Here is a 13,328-nt window from a genome sequence, read left to right as displayed (position 1 = left end):
GGGCTATATCAAGTCTGTATGGTGGATGGACTTAAAACAAATGAGCACAGTGCAAGGTATTAAGTGTGTTCGACAAGAGGAAAGTACAGGGTGCTATAGGTCTTAGTTGCTGGGCATCCTGTGGAAATATCACTCGCACAGCTGGGACAGAGCATGCCTGGGGTTGAGAGCTCAAGCTGAGGATGGAGAAGTCGCTGGTCACGGAGACCTGGCTCATTGCAGTACCTGTAGATGCCCTGCCAAGTGCAGAGGGTGGTCAGTATTAGTTGACTAACTGTCTGAATGGATACAGATAAGAAAATGTGGGGTAACTGAGAACAGTGCATAAAATATTTCTGAGAACTTTCCTTAGTCAGAATCCAAGGTCATTGTTGGTGGTATTTTTGTTGCCCTTTTTGTTCTGGAAATTCCATGGACAGGGACAGGAATCTTAGTATATATGGATATATTGGTTAAATTTACAGAAGTTCTTATTTCCATCTCTCAAAATGCAATTTTCTTGGCGTGTGGTTCACTTTAACAGAAGCTTGTGAAAAAGGAATGGGATAATGTTACTGAAATATTATTTACTTTCAAACATTTTAAAGTTTAAGGCTTGCTTTGTAATTGAATGAGGCACCAACCAAAGCACAAGGCATACTATGTTTGGTCACAGTGACCATTTTATGCTCTGAAAATAAAGTTAGGAAGTGATTTTCATATCAGGTTTTTCTACCTTAACAGCATACTAAATCGATATTATTTCTTTGACATATTTGAAAGGTGGCACTGAACCAAAAGAAATATATTTCCAAAAATAAATTTAAGAGAGCTTGATATTAAGGGAACAAGAATAGATCAACTTCCTTAAATTCCCTATTTCTTTGCGTTCTATAATGTGACTATTTTTCCATACTTTTACACTGGAACTTTCGTTTTAACTTTCAGTGTTTATGAAACAATTTATAAGCATCTTAAATGAAACAAGACTTGTTGGGAAAACGCAAAAGCAGGAAGTTTAAGATTTCTTTAATTTAGTTTGGCTTTGTTCTTCTATTGAGAGACAATATTCTCTTTGAAAGTTTGAGGCAGGAAAATCTTCAGAACATTCAATAAACTGAAAAAGGCTAGTATGGCCAGTGACTAGGAACAGTGACAGATGAGGTGGAAGAGGTAGCTCCAATTTATTGTCAACTTGGATGCATTTGAAATGTCTATCTCTGGGGCCTCCCTTGTGGCGCAAGGGGTTGAGGCGCAACCTATGAAGCTATCCATAGCCACTGCAGGACGAGTTCTATCCTCAGCCAGGGAGGTGACCTATATGGTGCAGCAGACCTCTCCTGGCTTGCCTGCTGCTCCCCTCAGCGGTGTATTTCAGTCAGTCTGCCCATTCTGTTCCCCACTCTGTCTCTGGTGGAGCCTCTCACCCTCCAGACCTCCAGCCTGTACCCCAGTTCTTATATGCATGGATAAATAAATGTTTAAAAAAAAGAAATGCATATCTCTGAAAATTTCTTTTCAGAGATTCCACCATGACTAAGGCTATAGAAAGAAGGAACAAGGGTAGTTGGATAGTTCGGTACTACATGTAGCTTTAATTTTTTTCTTTTTCTTTTTTTTTCTTTTTTATTTATTTATACAAGAGCTTCGGTACAGATCAGAGGTGCTGGAGTGTGAGAGAATTCACCAGAGACAGAGTGGGGAGCAGAACAAGCAGTCGGACCCAAGACACTGCTGAGGGGAGCAGCGCAGGGGAGAGAGGTTCTGCAGCGCCATGTGGGTTTCTCCCTGGCCCGCCGGGAATCAAACCGTGCTGCAGAGGCTTGGGACAGCTTCACAGCGTGCCATTCAACCTGCTGTGCCACCGGGTAGGCCCAGCTTTATTTTTTTCTCATAAATCTCCATATTGTCACCAAATTGTTATTGTTTTCATAACATCTTGGTGGACCCTGGTTAACGCAGAAATACCCGACAGGCATACATCTTCATGTTTGCCCAGAGAGGGCGCGCAGCCTCGCTTAGTGCTGTTCAACACCCTCTGCCGACTCAGGGAGATGGCGGATGCGCATAGCTACTTGCAGGCCATAGGAGAGGCTATGACCGCTTACATGCCCTTTCACTTGTATTCCTTTCAATAAGCCAAACTGGTGAGCACCGGGATCCTCCATTTTAAAAGCGCATGGAGACTGAGAGGCAAAATTATTTGCCCCACTTCCTAAGAATCAGAACTAAAATTCAAACTCAGGTCTGCCTGTTTAAAGTATATTCTTAACTAGAACTGGGTTAAGAGTTAGTGATCTTAGGTCCTTCCTCGTGGCACAAGGGGTTAAGTCTCAGCACTATCAAGCTATCACCACCCGCTGCAGCTGGAGTTTGATTCTCCAGCCAGGGAGCTACCAACCTGGCAAAGCAGACCTCTCCTGTCTTGCCTGCTGCTCCCCTCAGCAGTAGATCTGCCTGTTCTTCTCCCCACTCTGTCTCTGGTGAATCCTCTTATCTCCCCCCACCTCTGGCCTACACTGCAGTTCTTGTACGCATAAATAAATAAAATAAATCTTAAAATAAAAAGGAGTTAGGGACCTTGGAAGGTAGTGAGTCCTGAAGAATTGGAAAAAACTAGGAAACATTTTGCAGCTGTGAAACACTCAGAAAAGTCAACCTAACATATTAAAAAAATATATTTTGAGCAAGGCATTGTAAGTATATATTTATGAAGGCTATAGAGATCTGTAGGGAGTAATTAATGTATTATTTATCTAAAAAAGCAAGACATTTTAAATATATTCTGTCTTTCAACACATACAATTAAGGTCTATTTTGAACATGAAAGTTTTTCACATATTATAAAACTGATTTCTCCAGCACCAGACTAAATGAATCATTGAGTATCTGAAGGACAGTAGTCTGACACACACCAAATTATCAACCCCCAGACTCGTGTCCACCTGATTTTGTTGGACTCAGCTTTACTTACCATAGTTTCCTTTGCTCTCAGTACTGGAGTTATCATGCTGTTGTGACTTCCTTCTTTTACTGTGCATACTTTAATTCACGTGTGGGCAGAATTTCCCTTCTTCCTCTGTCTTCTAACTCCTGTCCAGTTACCATAGGATAATCTTTATTCTGTGTGCAGCAAAAGCACAGCCTTTATTTTGATTAATATTCATACAATTTGAGCTGGTGATGGAAAGACTTATGCTAAACAAACAAAATCCAGAGCCAGCCATCTCCTCTGAAGCCCTGTGTGACAGGCCGTGACTTGGCCTACTGCACGCATGAAGACACTTAGAAATGTCAGAAACCAAACCCAAACAAACCTAAAATATGAATGCAGAAATGAGACCACTGGCGGGGGAGTTTTTTTTTGGGGGGGGGTGGGAAGCAAAGTGGGGAGGCTGCACCGTAGTGAAGGACTAGGTGCCTTGGTGGTGGGTGTGGTATGGTGACATACACTCGCAGGTGTGACTCTGTACTTCTAAGTTGTATACAGTACTGGAAACCAATGTTAATTTGATCAGATATAATACAACTAAATAAAGAAAAAACTTGGGCACAAGAACTAATAATTTTGGAATTTTCAGAAGACTAATAAAGATGTAATTTTCCTGTGAAAATTTTCACTATGTGAAAATTTCACTATGTCACTATGTGAAAATTTTTTTTTTCAGTTTTTTTTTTTAAAAGATTTATTTATTTATATAAGCACTAGGCTATAGGCCAGAGGTGCGGGAGGGTGAGAGGATTCACCAGAGACAGAGCAGGGAACAGAACAGGCAGACTGACTGAAATATACTTCTGAGGGGAGCAGCAGGTGAGACAGGAGAGGTCTGCTGCGCCATGTGCGATTCTTGCCGGCCAGCCGGGATTGAACCTGCACTGCAGAGGCTGCGGACAGCTTCACAGCGCTGTGCTCAACCCCCTGTGCCACCGGGGAGGTCCCATAGTGAAAACTTGGGTAGAGGTAGAATATGGAGACAAGTAGGGGGTAACTGAAGGTATACACTCTACTATTATAAACTAATCTAGCACTAATTAAACATTTCGTCAATGTACTTGAGCACTTCTCACCTTCATAAAGTATTAGCTAACCAGGTAGTTTAGAATTTGGTATTTAATTATATTAAAATTTCAGGCTAATAGCCTGGCTTTACACTTTGTAGGCAGTGGGCACAGGGGAATCTAGTGCACAGGCACCATGGGGCTTAAGCCCTACTGTCAGCTGCATGACTTCTTGATCTTGTTAAACTACTTCATCCTTTTTTTAAAAAAAGATTTATTTATTTATGCATACAAGTGATGGGGTACAGGCCAGAGGTGTGGGGGGTGAGAGGATTCCCCAGAGACAGAGTAGGGAGTTGAAAAGGCAGAATGACTGAAATACACTACTGAGGGGAACAGTGGGCAAACTAGGAGAGGTCTGCTGCACCATTTGGGTAGCTCCCTGGCTGGCCAGGGATGGAACTCGTGCTGCAGAGGCTACAGATTTCTTCATAGTGCAGTGCTTAACCCCTTGCGTCACCAGGGAGGCCCCTACTTCATACTTTTTGATTTGTTTGCTCTTCTATAAAGAGCTGGGAACATTATGAGTTGGTTTTTGAAAAACAGAACTGTCAGCTAATTGTGGCCCTGCAAGCTATCCTCTTACATACAGGCAGCCTGCAGGGTGACGAGGCCCCACTTGGGCCTGATGGAGCACAGGAGTTGGGGAGGAAAACCAGGGGGATTTGGGAGCTACTTCTCTCATTTTTATCATTGTGGAATAAAATTTTTTTTTTAAGATTTATTTATTTATACAAGAGCTAGGGTTCAGGCCAGAGGCATGGGAGGGTGAGAGAATTCACCAGAGAGAAAGCAGGGAGCTGAATAGGTAGACGACCGAAAACATTGCTGAGGCGAAAACACTGTGAGACAGGAGAGGTCTGCTGCGCCATGTGGGAATCAACCTGGCCGGCTGGAAATCGAGCCTGTGCCGCAGAGGCAGTGGACAGCTTCACAGTGCTGCACTCAACCTGCTGCACCACCAGGGAGGCCCCCGTTGTGGAATGTATCTTAACACTGTCTATTTAATTAGGGTAGTCAGAGTTGTCATTTTTTAGCAGACTTCAAACCTTTATCATCTCTTTGTGTTTTACCTGGCTCACTTTAAATTCTTCCACTGGATTCTTTACAAAAGTCTCCACTTTTCTTTCATGTCTAAATGGCTTCCCTCAAGCCCTGTGTACAGATAAAAATGTTACTATATTATTATTGTTTACCAGTTCAAAATTGTTTTGTCCCATCGCAAACATTATACAAATGTCCAGTATTTTATAGTTTAATAAAGCATTTTTATTTTTTTTTTTAAACATCCTTGTTTATTTTTTCACAATATAGGATTTCTTCTCTCAGGTACGGTCACCAGAGCTTTCCCACCACCAACATGCCCACAGTCCTCCACCACACTCCACTGCTCTCCCCTGCCCTCACCGTCCCTTCGCCACCTTGCCATCTCCCCCACAATTCAAGCCTTCCAGACGTTAAACAGGGTAAACTATGGATAACATAGTTAGTTGATGAAATTAGGTTTGTCCTGTCTACCCATCAGTTTAATAATGGATTTCCACTGTACTTTAGGTTTACAGATGGGTTCCTCAGTGGCTGATGACAATGGCATTCAATGTAGGAGGTTGGGTGTTAGAGTCCACTCGCTTGTTCAGAGGACCTATTATGAGGTAGCCTGGGCTTGGTGTCTTCACACTCACCAGAGAACCAACGCTATAGTTTGGGTGGCATTATCTTCTCTTGTGGGGATGCAGGCAGGTTAAGGAATTTGCCATAAGTCGAAAACATAATGGATGTTTGAGCAACATGCACATTAATTATTACTAGCTTATGAATAATTTTTAAAAATTACAATGTAGTGCATGTTTATTGCAGAAAAACAAAATTCCTTCAGAATTCCATCATATAGATTGCAATAGCTGTCATTGAACTACCTTTGTTTCTGCATACAAATGCATAAATTATATAGTTTTCATTCATAGAAGTGAGATATAGTATTTTGTGACTAGCTTTTTTCAATTGGTGGCACATCATGAACATCCTTAAATCTTCCGCAGCATCACTTGTTGGGTATGAAAGGGTCTACTTTTCAATATGACAAAAATATTTAATATACCACCTCCAACCTCGAAATTTTGTATTTGTGATAAATGTGGCATAGTCCTTTGGGTTAAATCTTTACACATTACATACATTTCTGTAATTTAAGATCCTCGAAATGTAATTGCTGGGTTGAAGATTAGGAATATTTTTAATGGTTATATTATATTTGGCCAAGTTAGAAATATTATTTTATATTTTTAAAATGACATGTTTACTAGAATATGAAGACAAGAAGACTTTTGAACAGATACAAGTGGGCAAAGGAGCTGCCTCTGAAAGGAACAGTTTTGTTAGAAGAGACACCTACATTGACCTGGGTGGGCAGTCTTGGGATGAGAACTGTCCAGAAATACTATTCTTAAGCCAATTCAGTCCCACCAGCAATAGATTTTATTTCTCTATACTCTAATGAAAATATCATTAAAAGCTTTGTTAATATATTGCCTTCTTGTAGTTGCAATATATCTCTTTAATTCCTAGTGAGATCAAATCTTTTTCATTTTACTATTTGAATTTTTTTCTTACATTTTGCTATTTAATATCACACTAGAAAAAGAAAAAAAAAACAAGACGAAAGTTTGTGATACTGTGCTAATATTACATCGTCTCTGAAGGAAGAAAAACATGATCTTTTGTGATAACAAATTATGAAGTGAAAAACAAATTAACTGGATGAGACACCTGGGCCCATCAGGCATATTTCTGTGACGCTTGTCACCATGGCACAAACAGTATCATGCTTTTATGGTCTTCTTCATTTTAGTGCTCCTAACACTAGACTCTCATGGACTCTAGCCCACTGTGCTATGGGCAAGAAATATGATGAACATGTCCTCATAGCCTAATTAATCTGACTGGGACTCCACAAGGCAGAGTTTTCCCCTGATTCCTGGACAATTGTGTCTAATTGCCTGCTCCCCTGTGGAGCTTAGTTGATCACCTACACAATTTCAAAGCCAACTGAATCTGCCCTCTGTCTCCCCAAAACTCCTCTTCCCTGTGCCGGTCTCATTCTGTTAGTAGTGTCACAATCTTCTCAGATAATACCAATCTATAAGGTTTGAATTTTCTGTCCAAATACCTCTAGACTTTATAGTATTTTCCTACATCAGGCCCTTGTAATCATAATCAGATAGATACCCTTGAACAATTATGATGTGCCAAATTCTCTTCTAAACTGGGAGAGGATCAGAGATCAGAGGAAAATAGGCCAAACCCTGTTTTTGTTTTTGTTTTTATTTGAGAAACACTAGAGAGGTGGGCAGGTGAACACCCAATAAGAAAGTAAGAAATTGGGGATCCAAGTGATTGCCATGCAGACGTTTGGTTGCTTGAAGACGCTGCATTTAACCTAAGACTTGAGTGGCAGCCCATTAGGATTCTGGAAATAACATTCTAGACTCTGGAAATAACATTCTGGTGAGGTTGGGACATAGAAGACCTTAACAGACTCAAACAGAGGAAAGCTGGCCATGTGGTTGGCTTTAGGGAGAGTAGTCGGCAGAGTGGAATCATGTGTAGAAGTAATGAACTTTATATTAAACACAATGGGGAAGCTTTACACTTTTTAAAGTAAAAAAATGTGATTTAGGATCCCCCAGGTGGCGCAGTGGATTGAGCTCAGCACTGTGAAGCTGTCCACAGCCTCTGCAGGGCACGTTAGATTCCCAGCCAGCCAGGGAGATACCCACATGGTGCAGCCGACCTCTCCTGTCTCCCCGACTGCTCCCCTCAGCAGTGTACTTCAGTCCTTCTGACTGTTCTGCTCCCAGCTCTGTCTCTGGTGAATTCTCTCACCCTCCTGTGCCTCTGGCCTGTACCCCAGTTCTTGTATAAATAAATCTTTAAAAAAATGTGATTTAGGTTTTTTAAAAAACTGGTTACTATTGGAAACTGGCTTATAGTGGGGCAAAAATGAAAGCAGGGAGTCAGTTAATAAATCAGCTCATCTGTAATATCTTGGTGATTTGAATCAGGGTGGTGGAGTGGAGGAGAACTGGTAGGGTAGGTAAGTCATTCAACCTCAGAATGCACTTTATTTTAAAAAAAGATTTATTTATTTAGGTGTATAAGAGCTGGGGTACAGGCCAGAGGTATGGGGGATGGGGCTGAGAGGATTTACCAGATACAGAGTGGGGAGTAGAACAGGTGGATCTATGGAAATACATTATTGAGGGGAGCAGGCCTGCTGTGCCATGTGGATTAGCTCCTTGGCCAGGGATTGAACTTGTGATGCAGTGGCTGCAAATAGTTTCATAGTGCTGAAACTTAACCCTCTGCACCACCAGGGAGGCCCTCAGAATGCACTTTAATTGCAAAAGTTACTTATCTTCTCTAGACAGAACACTCAGTGACACCCTTCATTTCCTGAATTCTCATGGTTAGGGGGCACCTTCCTAGAAAGCCTACACTCCTATTCTCTCCCCCCTTCTCTACCTTCCTGCCCCCCATTCCCCCAGCTGGGTGATTACCAAGAACAACTTTTGTTTCCAAATTTGCATATACCAGCTGCATTTAAAATTAAAATTTATCACAAAAACTTCTATTACAATACTTAAAATACTATAATATACAGATCAGACTGTATAAAAAAATTTACTGCTCTGAACTTACAGGGGGCATATGCTTCTCAATAATTTTTATAACTCAGTGTCAACACCTAACACTCAGCTTGTTGAATGAGCAAATAAAAAAAAAGGCCATCTACTTTACTCTCTTGAATTGAGAAATATCTCTGTAAATATTTAATGATGTTATGCTCATACTATACTGTTACGTATTGAATGTTTGTTAACCTGCTCCCCCTACCCCAATTCTTATGTTGAAACCTTAACCCCTAATTGGCTGTATTTGGAAATGAGGTCTGTAGGGTAAATGAAGTTGGTCAGGCTTTTCCATTGGCCTCTATGACCATCACCTGTGGCCTTGTTCTTGTTAACAGCGGGCGCATGGCTGTGGGGCACGCGTGCCTGACTATGGACACCTGAGCATGGGTGTGTGCGCATTTGCAAGTGTGCACACCTGATCCTAGAGGTCATGGACATAAGGGTGGCGTCACTCAGAGACGGTGGAGCAGCATCAAGAGGAGGAGCAATGGCTACGAGACCATGAGAGAAAGCTGGAAAAAGCCCAGAGATAGAGATTCACAGGAGGCTCAACTTGCTGTCTCCCAGCTGGCTTGTTTCCCCTGCTTACCATTAAAACCAGTGAAAATGATGCCAAGGGCTCCAAAATTCTCTTTCAAATTGTTAGAACCTATGGTGAAACTACCTGGCCTGGTGATGGTTGCAAAACAAGGTCTCTACAAGGAGTTAATAAAGGTTAAATGAATAAAAGTGGGACTGTGACTCAATAGGACTAATGTCCTTACTCTGTGAGACATCAGAGCGCGCTCTCCATATGCAGAGGCACTAAAAGGCTGAGTGAGCGCACAATAAAGAGGTTCAACACAAGGGGAGTGCTTGCACCAGATATCCTGCTGGCACCTTGATCTTGGACTTCTCAGCCTCCAGAAATGTGAGAAAAAAATTGATTTTTTTTTTTTTTTGGCCATCCAGTGTGTGGTATTTTGTCGTAGCAGCCTGAGCAGATTTATATATATATATATATATATATATATATATATGAGAGAGAGAGAGAGAGAGAGAGAGAGAGAGGAGAGAGAGAACTGTTTTTCATATTTGATTTGTCAAAAGCAGAACTTTGATGTCTAATGTTTCTTCCTTTGAAAAGCTCTCTCTCACAGCCCTGCTCCCCTCCCCATTGCCTTCCCCCTCAATGCTTACAATCTACAATCCAAATTTAAGATGGTTTTTATCTTGGTACAATTAACAAAACACTAAATTTATAGTGGTTCCTCATAGTTACCACACCTCATTTTTGCAAGAAGTCTGCTCTAGTACTTAGGAGCATCACCTGAGATTAGCAGCAAGCTGCTGTTTTCTGTTTTATGGGAAAAGCAAGACATTTCCCAGAAGCTACGCACTGACTTCAACATCTCATTGGTCATAGTCATGCCACAGGCTCACAACTAGCTGCAATGGAGCTGAGAAAGCAAGTAGTTATCCAATTCTTTTTCAGGGGTGGCAAAGGAGAAAAGGAATTCAAAGATCTGTTGAATAGCGTTTGCAATACAGAGAACTGGACTGGCAAATCAGCTAATTCTAGAGAGAGAATCCTCTAGTTAAGAGGCTTAATCACCCAAGGTGGGGTTGTACATTTCGCATGTTAGTAAAGCCCTTACAAAGGACTCTAGCCATGATCTAACATTAATACCTCTTCGATTACAATTAGCGAGGCTGCAGGCGTTATGTTAGGGTATTTAAAGACTATACCTATTCTCACCTTTATCTATTATAATAAAATGCTATTTTTCATTTATTGAGTATACGTTGGCTATATTGCTTTTTATCGCTGTTTGTTCTGTGTAGAAATGTCAGTTATACTTTGCTATTAATGAAAAATGTAAGAAAGTGGCAAGTGGAAACTGTTCTAATTTGTGGCGGTGTTTAATACTGTAACTTGAGTTTATTAATACTGTGCTCTGGCCAAAAACCTACCCATAGCTTACAACTGGCTAGCTTTTTAAGTTTGTTCCATATTTACTCTTCTTACTTAAAATCCTCTTTATTTTTCTTATTGAGGATTGAGGTATTACTGGTTTACAATACTGTACATAATTTAGGACAAACCCTAGAATCATACTTAATAAAATTATAACAATTTAACATTGGTTTATAATATTATATCAATTTCTCGAGTACAGCTTTGCACTCCAATATTAATAGATACATCACCTCAATTACCACAAAAGTTCTAGTGCCATTTACACTCTCAAATTGACCCCTCTACCTGTTTTCCCACTTTCCTTTACCCTCTGGTAACATTCATTTTTTTTTTTCTGTTGTATTTTATTAGTTCATTTATCAGTAAACAACTAGTTTGTTTTATTTGATTCCACACGAATGAAATCATCCAGCAACTATATTTCACTTTAACCTATTTTGCTTAGCATAATTACTTCAAATTCTATGCATGTTGCAAAAGGGCAAGATTTAATTCCTTTTTATAGCTGAATAGTATTCCATTGAGTCTATGTCCTATCCCACAATTTCTTTATTCAGACATCCACTGATGGGCATCTAGGTTGTTTCTGTATATTGGCTAATTTGAATAATGCTATGAACATAGGGATGCAAGCTTTTTTTTTTTGAGTTAGTTTTTTCATATTCTTCAGATTAATTCCTAAGAGAGGTATTGCTATATCATATTTCTATTTTTAGAAATATTTCGATTTTAATATTTATATTTCTATTTTAATGCAATTTCACCATACCATTTTCCATAGAAGTTGCACCAGCTTACATTCCCACCAACAGTGTGAGGATTCCTTTTTCTCCACATCCTCAGCAACACATGTTGCTTCCATCTTTCCTGGCACTCACTTGATTTCCTTTTTCCTTCAGAGAAAGTCCTTTCAGACGTGAATAGTTTTATCCATGTGGAAGACTTGTTCTGGTAAGTAACTTACAATTAGATTTTCTAGTTTCCAAAAATTTTTCCACTATCTTTACATCAGCACTAACAACTCACTACTCACTATCACATAATTTAAATCCCTTAGAGATAGCAGTAAATTCAACGTTATAGTCAGGTCCAGTACTTCAACACCACAAACTTTTCCTTTGGTTATGATTATCATGTTGAGAGGACATGATTCTGTGTCTAATATTATGTTTCACTCTAGGTTACTACAAATTTCTCCATATCTTCTATAGGCCCTTTTCTTTTTTTTTTGGTGGGACCCTCGCTGGCGGCCGGGGAACGAACTGGCGCTGCAGAGGCTGTGGGCAGCCTCGCAGCCCAGCGCTCAACCGCTGCGCCACCAGGGAAGGTATAGGCCCTTTTTAAAATTTGTTAGTCTTGCTGCTTTCAACGAAGCAGATTCTTCAAGAACTTCTTGTACTTCCAAAATCCTAGCTCTGGTGGAGCAGGACATGCCTGACTCGTGAGCAATAACCATCAATGATTTTTTGCTTTTGTAGCACTTAATCACCTTTCATTTCAGTTCCAGGTCAATCATTTGTTGTGACCTTTTATTGGCAACCTTAGCAGTGAATTTTGTATACTTAAAGGGCCATCATGATCAAGTCAATATGAAATTAAATCAAGTACAAGGGTAAAAGATGCTATCAAGAGATGTGATAAACATGAGAAAGCTGTCTAACATGCTGTGATATGAGGAAAGTCACTAGGCAGGAGAAATTCTGGGACAACCATCCTACATGTGGTCTGTCATCAACTGAAATATTTGTTATGTGATGCACTGCTATAGTTGAGAAAACAAACTGCTTTAACATAATCTCCAAATTTCTCTTTTCCTATAATAAACTTCACTTCAAAACTAAATTATTATTGAACCTAAGGCTACTGTTTCTTTCTACTATCACAGGCAGTTCAACCAGACTATACAGATTCAACTAAAGAAAGTGTTTTTTTTTTTGCTTTTTTCCCCCACCAATTATGTTTATTGAGGTAAAATAGTTTTACAACTTTGCATCTGCTCTGGGGGTTTTCTAAATAAATATGCTTTAATATGGTGAGTCTCTGCATAATTGTACAAAACACATTTGCTAAGTTTTATGGTTATACTACGTACATGTGAATTTAATTTTTAAAAAGCTAAGAGTATCAACAAAGGAGTATTCTTGTTTCAGATATGTTCAATTTTTTTTAATTAATACTGGTTACATTTGAAGTACATTGCCCCTATTCACAAAGACTTAGAATGATCAGTAATATAAACTACAAATTTAAAAAGAAAGTCATAGACTCAGTTGACATCTGTGAAATGCAGCAGTTAACTATAATGAAATTAACAATAATCAGAGATTGGGATGAGAACATAGGGATTAGAGGGGGAAATGGCATTCAACATCTGAACAACATAGCTACTGCTGTACTGAAAAAAATTATTAAATGAACATAGTATGAATAAAATGAATTATGAAAGTAAAAAAAGTAAATTCTAAATATAAATACTAGTGGTTTACCTAATAACAAGAGTTTTCCTGACCCATCCAAAACTTAAAATACAATCTTTTTAAGGGCCAGGTTTTCAAAGTGTGTGGTTCACTTTCTAACACTGACATGTAGCACTATAATATGTGAAATTTAGCAAATTATCATTCTGCTTTATTAGACTG

Source organism: Talpa occidentalis, unplaced genomic scaffold (genome assembly GCF_014898055.3).
Source record: "Talpa occidentalis isolate TD23 unplaced genomic scaffold, MPIMG_talOcc4v2.1, whole genome shotgun sequence".
In the NCBI taxonomy this organism is placed as follows: Eukaryota; Metazoa; Chordata; class Mammalia; order Eulipotyphla; family Talpidae; genus Talpa; species Talpa occidentalis.
The sequence above is the reverse complement of the archived record's forward strand: the minus strand, read 5'-3'. Positions refer to the sequence as shown.